Source organism: Panthera leo, chromosome A2 (genome assembly GCF_018350215.1).
Source record: "Panthera leo isolate Ple1 chromosome A2, P.leo_Ple1_pat1.1, whole genome shotgun sequence".
Classification (NCBI taxonomy): Eukaryota; Metazoa; Chordata; class Mammalia; order Carnivora; family Felidae; genus Panthera; species Panthera leo.
This window is the reverse complement of record NC_056680.1, coordinates 73185148-73195856: the sequence shown is the minus strand read 5'-3', so window position 1 is coordinate 73195856 and position 10709 is coordinate 73185148. Positions and strand designations below refer to the sequence as shown.

The 10709-nt window shown below is 42.3% G+C and overlaps 1 non-coding gene across 1 annotated transcript; it reads right to left on the bottom strand.

Annotated features, from left to right (window-relative positions):
* Positions 1-10344: 10344 nt before the first annotated feature.
* LOC122214668 lies at positions 10345-10446 on the bottom strand. Its single transcript, XR_006200048.1, has one exon. It is a non-coding gene; the product is annotated as a U6 spliceosomal RNA (small nuclear RNA).
* Between the last annotated feature and the right edge of the window lie 263 nt (positions 10447-10709).

The following is a 10709-nucleotide window of genomic DNA, read 5'->3' as shown; positions in this document are numbered from 1 at the left end:
AAAAGACATGAGGTTGTCGACCAAGGCGTGGGGAAACACACACAGCTGGGAGGGCGATTTGGCAGGGTCTATTAAAATATAAAACGTACGGGCCCTAATGCTCACAACACTCCCTTTCTCTGTGTCTCACTAAAGAAACACTCTCACGTGTGCCCAGAGTCATGTTCAAGGTGGTTTCCTGCAGCATTGTTCACTGGAGAAGCACCAGGAACCACTTGTCTAGGAGCAGAGGTGTGGTTAAACAAAACATAACACAGTCATACAATACAGTGCGTTTACAATAGTGTAAAGGAACATGGGGAACCTGGGCGGCTCAGCCGGTTGAGCGTCCAACTCTTGGTTTCCAACCGGGTCATGATCCCAGGGCCGTGGGATCAAGTCCCGGGTTGGGCTCTGGGCTGAACATAGACCTTGCTTGAGATTCTTTCTCTCTCTCTCTCTCACTTTCTCTCTCTCTGCCCCTCCCCTGTTTGCTCGTGCTCTCTCGCTCTCTGGCTCTGTCAAAAATAAAAAAAAATAAAAGTTCAACAGTGTAAAGAAACAGACTACAACTATTTATCAGCATAAGAAGTTCTCTAAGCCTGTGTGGCTCAGTCCATTAAACGTCTGACTCATTTTCAGCTCAAGTCATGATCTCATGGTTTGTGAGTTGGAGCCACACATCTGGCTTCTTCACTGAGCGTGAGAAGCCTGCCCGGGATCCTCTCTCTCTCTCCCTCTCTCTCTACTCCTTCCCCGCTCACACTCTCTCTCTTAAAAGTAAACTTTAAAAAAAATTCTCTAAAATATCCTTAATTCAAAAATGCATCTTGCACTGTGATACAAACAGTATGATAACTTTTTTGTAAAACCCATATATGAAACAGCACCATATACATTCTTTGAGTTTGTATATCTTGAGAAAAGCATTTTTAAAAAATCTAGATTATATACCTCATATACATAATAATGGTTATCACTGGGCAGATGGTGGAAAAGGAAAGGATTCAGGGATTGAAACCTTACCATATTTAAATAAGGAATGCATTTGGGGCACCTGAGTGACTCAGTTAAGTGCCCAACTTCGGCTCAGGTCACCATCTCACGGTTTGTGAGTTCAAGCCCTGCATCAGGCTCTGTGCTGACAGCTCAGAGCCTGGAACCTGCTTCGGATTCTGTGTCTCCTTCCCTCTCTGCCCCAGCCCTGCTCACACTCTGTCTCTCTCTCTCTCTCTCTCTCTCTCAAAAGTAAACAAACATTAAACATTTTTTTTAATTTTTTTTTAACGTTTATTTATTTTTGAGACAGAGAGAGACAGAGCATGAATGGGGGAGGGGCAGAGAGAGATGGAGACACAGAATCGGAAGCAGGCACCAGGCTCCGAGCCATCAGCCCAGAGCCTGACGTGGGGCTCGAACTCACGGACCGTGAGATCGTGACCTGAGCTGAAGTCGGATGCTTAACCGACTGAGCCACTCAGGCGCCCCTAAAAAAATTTTTTTAATAAATAAATAAGAAATGCATTCAGGTACTACTTACATAACTGAAATTAATCTTTAAAGCATATGATCATACATATCCAACAAAGGCCTTGTATCAAGAATATATAAAGAGGGGCGCCTGGGTGGCTCAGTCGGTTAAGCGTCCGACTTCAGCTCAGGTCACGATCTCGCGGTCCGTGAGTTCGAGCCCCGCATCAGGCTCTGGGCTGATGGCTCGGAGCCTGGAGCCTGCTTCCGATTCTGTGTCTCCCTCTCTCTCTGCCCCTCCCCCGTTCATGCTCTGTCTCTCTCTGTCTCAAAAATAAATAAAAAAAAAAAAGTTAAAAAAAAAATTTTTAAAGAATATATAAAGAATTCTCAAAGCTCAACAGTAACACACAAACCCCAATTAGGAAACGGACAAGAGACATAAACAGGTATTACACTAGATGGCAAACACATGAAACACATAAACACATGAAAAGATGTTCATCATCATTAGCCATTAAGAGAATGCAAATTAAAGACACTGTCAAGATAATGAAAAGATAAGCCACAGACGGGGAGAAAATACTTCCAAAAGGCACATCTGTTAAAAGATTGTTATCCAAAAACATGCAAAGAACACTTAACATTTAACAATAAGAAAACAGGGGCACCGGGGTGGTCCATTCGGGTTAAGTGTCTGACTCTTGATTTCAGCTCGGGTCATGTTCTCATAGTTCCCTGCATCGGCTCTGTGTTGACAGCTTGGAGCCTGCTTGGAATCCTCCCCCTCTCTCTGCCCCTCCCCTGCTCACTCTCTCTCTCTTTCTCTCAAAAATAAATAAATAAACATTTTTAAAAAAAATAAGAAAACAATTCAGTTACAAAATGGGCCAGAGACCTTAACGGACACCTCACCAGAGAAGACATACAGATGGCAAATAAGGATATGAAAAGATGCTGCACGTCATGTATGTCACCAAGGAAATGCAAGTTAAACCAAGGAGCTACCACTACCCGCCTATTAGAGTGGCCAAGATCTGGCACATTGACAACACCAAGTGCTGGTGAGGATGGGGAACAGAAAGAACCCTCATTCACTGCTGCAAATGCAAAACGGAACAGCCACTTTGAGCCCAGCGATTAATTTTATAACTATTATTCTAAATTCTTGTTCTGTTATATGGCTTAAATCGTTTTTGATCAGTTTGTTAGCTGTCGCTACTTCCTGGAGTTTCTCTTGAGGAGAGTTCTTCCGTTTCGTCATTTTGGGTAGTCCCTAGGGTAGCTTCAAACTTCAGGGCACTTCCCCTGTGCTGTCTGGAGTAACTTGTGTTGGTGGGCGGGGCCGCAGTCAGACTGGTGTGTACCTTCTCTTCCCCTCTCCCACTGTGGAGTGGTGTGGCCCCTGTCTGGGCTACTTGCACACTGCCAGGCTTGTGGTGCTGCTTCGATGGGATCTGGTGTATTAGCTGGGGTGGATCCGCAAGGTGCACAGCGGTGGGAGGGGCAGGCTTAGCTCTCTTTGCCCATCACAGGTCCCCTGTGGGAGGGGGAGAACAACCACTTTGAAAGACAGTTTGGTGGTTCTTACAAATCTAACTATCCTCATGCCATGCAATCCAACAGTTGTGTTCCTTGGTATTTACCCAGAGAAGCTGAAAACTTACATCCACACCAAAACCTGCACTTGGATGTTTATGGTAGCTTTATTTTTATTTTTAAGTTTATGTGTTCATTTTGAGGGAGATGTGGGGGGAGGAGGGCAGAGAGAGGGAGAAAGAGAATCCCAAGCAGGTTCCATGCTATCAGCACAGAGCCCTGCAGAGCCCTTTGTGGGGCCTGAACTCACGAACTGTGAGATCATGACCTGAGCCAAAACCAAGAGTTGGACACTTAACCGACTGAGCCACCTAGGTGTCCCACAGCAGCTTTATTTATTTATTTATTTATTTATTTTTTAATGTTTATTTATTTTTGAGAGAGAGAGACAGAGCATGAGCAGGGGAGGGGCACAGAGAGAGGGAGACACAGAAAGTGAAGCAAGCTCCAGACTCCAAACTGACAGCACAGAGCCCGATGTGGAGCTCAAACTCACGAGCCATGAGATCAGGACCTGAGCCAAAGTCAGACTGACTGAGCCACCCAGGTGCCTCACAGCAGGTTAATTTTTAATTGCCAAAACTTGGAAGCAACTATGATGTCCTTTGATAGGGGAATGGATACATAAGCTGTGGCACCTCCAATAGTGGAGTATTCGGTTCTAAAGAAAAATGAGCCTGGAGGAGCCTTGAATGCACACTACTAAGTGAAAGAAGCCAACCTGGAAAGAGTACATATTGTATAATTCCAACTACATGACACTCTGGAAGAGGTAAAAAGTAGTTAAAAGATCAGTGGTTGCCAGGGTTTAGAGAGGAGGGGTGAATGAACAGGCAGAGCACAGATGATTTTTAGGGCAGTGAAAATATTCTGTATGATACCATAGTGATGGATACATATCATTATAAATTTGTTCAAACCCATAGAATGTATGACACCAAGAGTGAAACCTAATGTAAACTCAGGATTCTGGGTCATAATGATGCATCAATGTAGCTTCATCAATGGTAATAAATGTACCGCTCTTGTGGGGATTGTTGGTAATGAAGGAGGCTATGCACCTGTAGGGGCAGGAAGTATACGTCTCTTAATTTTGGACCTAAAACTGCTCTAAAAAATAAAGTCTGTTTTAAAAATGCATGGAAGTGGTCCCTGGGTGGCTCTGTCGGGTAAATGGCTGACTCGGCTCAGGTCATGATCTGATGGTTTGTGGGTTCGAGCCCCGAATCGGGCACTGAACAGACAATGCAGAGCCTGCTTGGGATTCTCTCTCTCTACCCCTCTCACATTCTCTCTCTCTCTCTCTCAAAATAAATAAATGTTCAATTCAATTTAATTCAATTCAAATGCGTGGAAAAAAACCTCTCTATCTGCAGATGACATGATTTTGTATATAGAAAATCCAGAAGGATCCACTGAAAGCTATTACAACTAATAAGTTCAGCAAGGTTGAGAATACAACATCAATATGCAAAAATCAGTTGTATTTCTATATACTAGCAATGAACAATCTGAAACTGAAAATAAGAACAACAATTTCATTTACAATAGTGTCAAAAGAGTAAAATACTTACAGATAAACTTAACAAAAGAAATGCAAAATGTATGGTCTGAAAACTTAAAAAAAATTGTTGGAAGAAATTAAATACAAACTAAATAAATGAAAAGACATCCTGTGTTCATGGGTTAGAAGATTTAATATTGCTAAGATGGCAGTACTTTCTAAAATGATCTACATATTCAATGAAATCCTTATCAAAATCCCTGATTTTTTGCAAGAAGTGATTCTAATATTCATATGTAAATTCAAAAAATTCAGGATAGCCAAAACAATCTTGCAAAAAGAACAAAGTCCTGATTTTATTTTATTTTATTTTATTATTGATTTCTTTAGAGAGGGAGAGAGAGAAAGAGCATGGGAGCAGGAGAGAGGGGTGGAGAGAGGGGCAGAGACAGAGAGAGAGAATCCATGCTTAGTGTGGAACCCAATACGGGCTAGATGCCATGACCCCGGGATCATGACCTGAGCTGAAATCAAGAGTTGAAAGCTCAACCCACTGGACCACCCAGGCACCCCCAAAGTCCTGATTTTAAAATGTATTACAAAGCTAGTGTAATCAAGACTGTGTGGTAGGCATAAGAATAGACAAATCGATCAATGGAATAGAATGAAGAATCGCTTGCAGTCAATCTATTTTGGACAAGGGTGCCAAGACAAATCAAAGGGAAAGAATAGTTTTTCAACGAAATAGTGCTGGGACAACTGGATATCTACATACAAAAGAATGAAATTGAACTCTTTGTTCATACCATACAAAAACATTAACTTGAAATGGATCAATGACCTAAACATAAGGGCTAAAACAACAAAAGTCTTAGAAGAAAATACAGACATAAATCTTCATAACCTTGGATTAGGCAAAGGTTTCTAAAGCTATAAGACAAAAAACATACAACAATAGAAAAGTATATAGATAAATTGAACTTCATCAAAATTAAAATCTTTTGTGCTTCAAAGAATACCACCAAGAAAGCATAAAGAATGGAAGAAGATATTTGCAAATCATATATTTAAGGGACTTGTACCTAGATTATATGAAAAACTCATACAACATAACAATAAAAAAATGAATGACCCAATTTAAAAATGGACAAAGGATCCAAGCAGACATTTCTTCCAAAGAAGATATGCAAATGGCCATTAAGCAAATGAAAGGTACTCAATGTCTTTAGTCACTAGAGAAATTAAAATCAGAACCACAATGAGGGGCACCTGGCTGGCTCATTGGGTGGGGCGTGCAATTTTTGATCCCAGTGTCATGGGCTCAAGCCTCACATTAAGTGTAGAGATTACTTAAAAATAAAATCTTAAAAAAAAAAAAAAACACCGTAAGATCCTACTTCACACCCACCAGGATGGCTATAGTCAAAAAGACATAATAAAAAGTGTTGGTGAAGATGTAGAGAAATTAGAACCCTCATACACTGCTGGTGAGAACGTAAAATAGTATAGCTGCTTTGGAAAACAGTTTGGCGGGTCCTGAAAAGATTAAACATAGAGTGACCATATAATCTGGCAATTCCACTCCTAGATGGCACAGCTGAAAAAAAATGAAAACGTACATCCACACAAACACTTGTATGTAAATGTTCATAGTAACATTGTTCTTAATAGCCAAAAGTGGAAACAACCAATCGATTCATAATAACCAACCAATTCAATCAATTCATAGTAGCCAATCAATTCAATCAATAAAATAGCCAATCAATTCAATCAATCATAATAGCCTAAAGTGGAAACAACTGATAAGTAGATAAACAAAGGTGCTATATCCATTCCATGGAATATTATTCAGCAATAAAAATGAATAAAGTACTGATGCCCACTGCAGCATGGATGAACCTTGATGAAATTATCCTCAGCGCAAGAAGCCAGATTACAAAGGGCTAAAATTATATGATTATAAGTATGATATGATTTCTTTTGTATGAAATGTCCAGAACAGGCAGATCTCTATGGACAGAAAGCAGATCAGTGATTAGTAGTTGCTTGGAGCTGAGGGTTTGGGAGAAATAAGGGATAAGTGCTGATTGGTAGAAAGTTTCTTTTTGGGGTGACACAAAGGCTCTACCTTGACTGTGGTGATGGTTGTAGAACTCTTTTAATATATTAAAAACCATTGAACTGTACACTTTAAATGAATGAATTATATGGTCTATACAAGTTGCATACACAAATGAATTCAGATTAAAAAAAGAAGTGATGGAAAACTGAATAAGGTTTATCTATAGTCTAGAACAGTAATATGCCAAGATCAATGTCCTGGTTTTGAAACTATACTACAGCCAAATAAGATATCACTAGTGGGGGGGAGTGAGGTGAAGGGTACACGGGACTCTCTGTACTAATTTTTACAGTGTCCTGCGAGCCCATAATCATTTCAAGATAAAAGTTTTAAGATAAAATAGAATTTCCCAAAATCGGAATGCTCTCTCTCCTGAGAAATGATGATTTCTCCATTGCTAGAGTTTTAAAAATGTTGTGACTCTGAATCAGGATCGCAAAAAATGTGTAGTTCGTTCATTCATTCGAGGGCTGGTGATCAATAAGGCTTTTCTAGGGCAAATTTGGACCGGCTGCTATACAAGCCTAGGTACCCCTCCTCTATTTCCTAGGACTGCAATGTGTGATCTGGAATGTGGAATTCTCCCAAAGGGCCTGGAAGGGCCACCTGTCCTCAGGGTTCCAAGGCTGACACACAATATCTCAGTTCAGCTCTCCCTGAGCAAACCCTTCTCAGTTCAGCCCCAGCTCTTAGGTAATGAAGCTGGGAGTGGTGGGGTGTGGGGAGCAGCTCTCTCCAGAAGCATCTCTGATAAGAAGCAGAGTGACTTCCCGCTCCAGGAGCCATGTGAAGATAGAGACTGAGTCTTACTCTTGAATATCCCCTGCCTAGTGCTTTGCCCAAAACAAGAGAACTGGCTTGTGGATACAGACCTCTTGAAGTTCCCTCTTGAAGCCAGTGGGTCTCAATTCTGACTACACGTTAGAGCTCTGAAAACATGTTCTATATCCAGAGCAGTTAAATCAGATGTATTTGTTTTTCTTGCTTTCCTATTTCATAGCATCCTCGATGTCATTCTTACATCAGGCTCAGTGATGAGCTTCTGAGGGATGTTTCTGACGATGACCTTCAGTAGAGAGCAGCACCCATCAGTCCCGAGGAGGGTTCGCTTAAACAGGATGTCAACTCGATATCCAGTTTGGGGCTTATCTAAGCTTCCACCAGTTTATTTTATCTATTTTATTTATTTATTATTTAAAAAAAAATTTTAACGTTTATTTATTATTGAGAGAGAGAGACAGAGCATGAGCATGGGGGGTGGGGCAGAGAGAGGAGGAGACACAGAATCCGAAACAGGCTCCAGGCTCTGAGCTGTCAGCACAGAGCCCGACGCAGGGCTTGAACCCACAAACCGCGAGATCATGACCTGAGCCGAAGTCAGACACTTAACTGACTGAGCCACCCAGGCACCCCTATTTTATCTATTTTAATGTACGTGTTAGCAAGCCCTCTTGCTCAACTATAAACCCCAGCTGTTAAAGCCAGAAGTAGACAAAACCACTTAACTCATGCTCTAACTGCAACCCATTGTTCTTATTTCTTATTGCACTTTCTTGAGGCATTGAAGAAGATGTTTTGCAATGACCAGAACATTCCAACTGCCCTGTCAGGAAAGCCCTGATAGCAACGGAATGCCTAGAAGACCACACCCTCCACGTCCCTGCCCCTGCCTACGATCCCATGCTGAACACACACTACCATCCCCCGCTGTGGTCACTTGCTCTCTGCCTGCTCTCTTGCACCTCCCCCTGCTCCCAGCACCTGAAATAAATCTCTCTCTCTTTCTCTTTCCCAAACCCTTGTCTCTTGAGTTATTGGCTTCTCTTGTAACAGGCTTATCCGAGTTTGGTCAGCAACAGGGTTGGCAAACCCAGCCAGGAGCTATGTGTCCAGCTCCCTGGGTTCTCCAGGACGGGGCAGTTCAGCTTGCCAGCACCAGGGCTCACCTGCTCATTTCCTGAGTTAGTGGCTGTGATAGGTCATTGGGTAACACTTACACATAGAAAGCATAAGCCCCAAATACCAAAAGTGGTACAGTGAGAAGGAAGTGTACTTCCCACCTTGGCTCCCCAGAGGCCACCATTTGTACCAGCTCATGTTTCTTCCCAGACAACACACCCATATAACCTTAGTAGAGATGCATCTTACAACTCTCCTGTGCTTTGGTGTGTTGTAAATGGTTCTGAAAAGAAAGATACATTTAGGAGTGACAGTAAAACCTTGGATTGCGAGTAACTGTTCTGCGAGTGTTCCGCAAGACGAGCAAACGTTTCTAATAAATTTCAGCTTGATGAAGGAGCGGTGTCTTGCAATACGAGTCGTACGTGTCGCCGAAGGTCACGGGATCACAACTGAGCCGAAGGTGCTTGGAATTCGCTTTGATACGCAAGTGCTTTGGATCACAGGCATGTTTCCAGAACGAATTATGCTCACAAACCACGGTTTTACTGTACTGCACTCTATCTACTTCACAGTGTATATTTGCCTGGTAAAAAGCTCTGTTTCTCAAACTTATTTGAACCCAGAACTCTTCTTTTGGAGAAGAGTCTTTTTTTTTTTTTTTTTTTTTTTGAGAGAGAAAGGGCACAAGTGAGTGAGGGGCGGAGAGAGAGACAGAGAGAAGTGGGGCTCACCTGGGGCTTGTGTTTTTTTTACCTGATGTGGGGCTCGTGCTCACTTGAGGAAGATTCTTAAAGACATTTTCTAGTACTGGCATTTTCTGACACCACATATAGGAGAATGCTCATGTGGCAGGGTCCTGTTTGATAAATTAGTGAACATGTCTTCATTCCTGGTCATTCCTGGGCCTTTTGACCTTTCCCCTAATAGGGCATCGGCATAGCATTCTGGGCTCACGACCCCAGAGAAAGGAGGAGTACAGCAACACAAAGAAATGTCCATTCTGGATTTCTGACTTTCAGATTACATCCTTGGGACAACAGGATGAGAGATAAGGCTTTGAGTTTCAAAAGTCAAAGCCCTAAGGGACTCGGGGCCGGCAGTTTATGACAGAAGTCACAGATTTGGATGGCTGTAAGGGAATAACTTTTTCCCTGCCTTAGGAGACCCTCTGAATTGAGGAAGGGAGAAAAATATCAGAACAAGATTAGGCACCAGTGAGTGTCCCAGAGAAGGGGAGGACATGATAGAATCCCCAGAGAAGTTTGCTACTTCCCCTTGGTAACTCCGAGGGGAAAGCAAACCCCACGGGGAAGTCCCAAGTCCAGGATGGCACAAAGCGTCTTAATGAGAACTGGGTTTTGCCGCACCGGGTAGAAACTCCACACTAAGGGATTTATACACTTTGAAATTTCTTTTATCTTTAAACAAATTATTTTAATTCCAGTAGAGTTCACACACAATGTTATATTCGTTTCAGGTGTACAATCTAGTGATTCTGCACTTGCATTCATCACCCAGTGGTCGTCACTGAAGGTGCCCTCCTTCATCCCCACCACCTGTTTCCTCCAGCCCCCCCACCTCCCTCCTCTGATAACCACCAGTTTGTTCTCTACAGTTAAGATTCTGGGTTTTTTGGTCTCTCTTCCCACCCCCATCCCTCGTTCACTTGTTTTGTTCTTAAATTCCACACATGAGTGAAATCAGATGGTATTTGTCTTTCCCTAACTGGCTTATTTCACTTAGCACTATACTGTCTAGATCTATCCATAAAAATATGAAACGCTTCATGAATTTGCATATGTCATCTTGGCTCAGGGGCCATGCTAATCTTTGCATGGTTTCCAATTTTAGTTCTGATTTTTAGTATATCAAAGCGAACACTAAAACTTATTTCTCGTTAACGTAAAAGTCCGGGTTGGTCATCCAGGGCTAGAAGCGTGCTCCACATTGTGAAGAACCCAGGCACCTCCATGTTGTTGCTTTGTCTCCCAAGGCCTCAACATCAGATTTCCAGTTCTGGGCAACAGGATCGAGGAAGAGACAGCGAAAAGACAAAGGGAACCCACATGCTGTTTCCTAAGAAAGGTCTATGGAAGCTCCCATATATTTCTATCACATTCATTTCACAGGAAG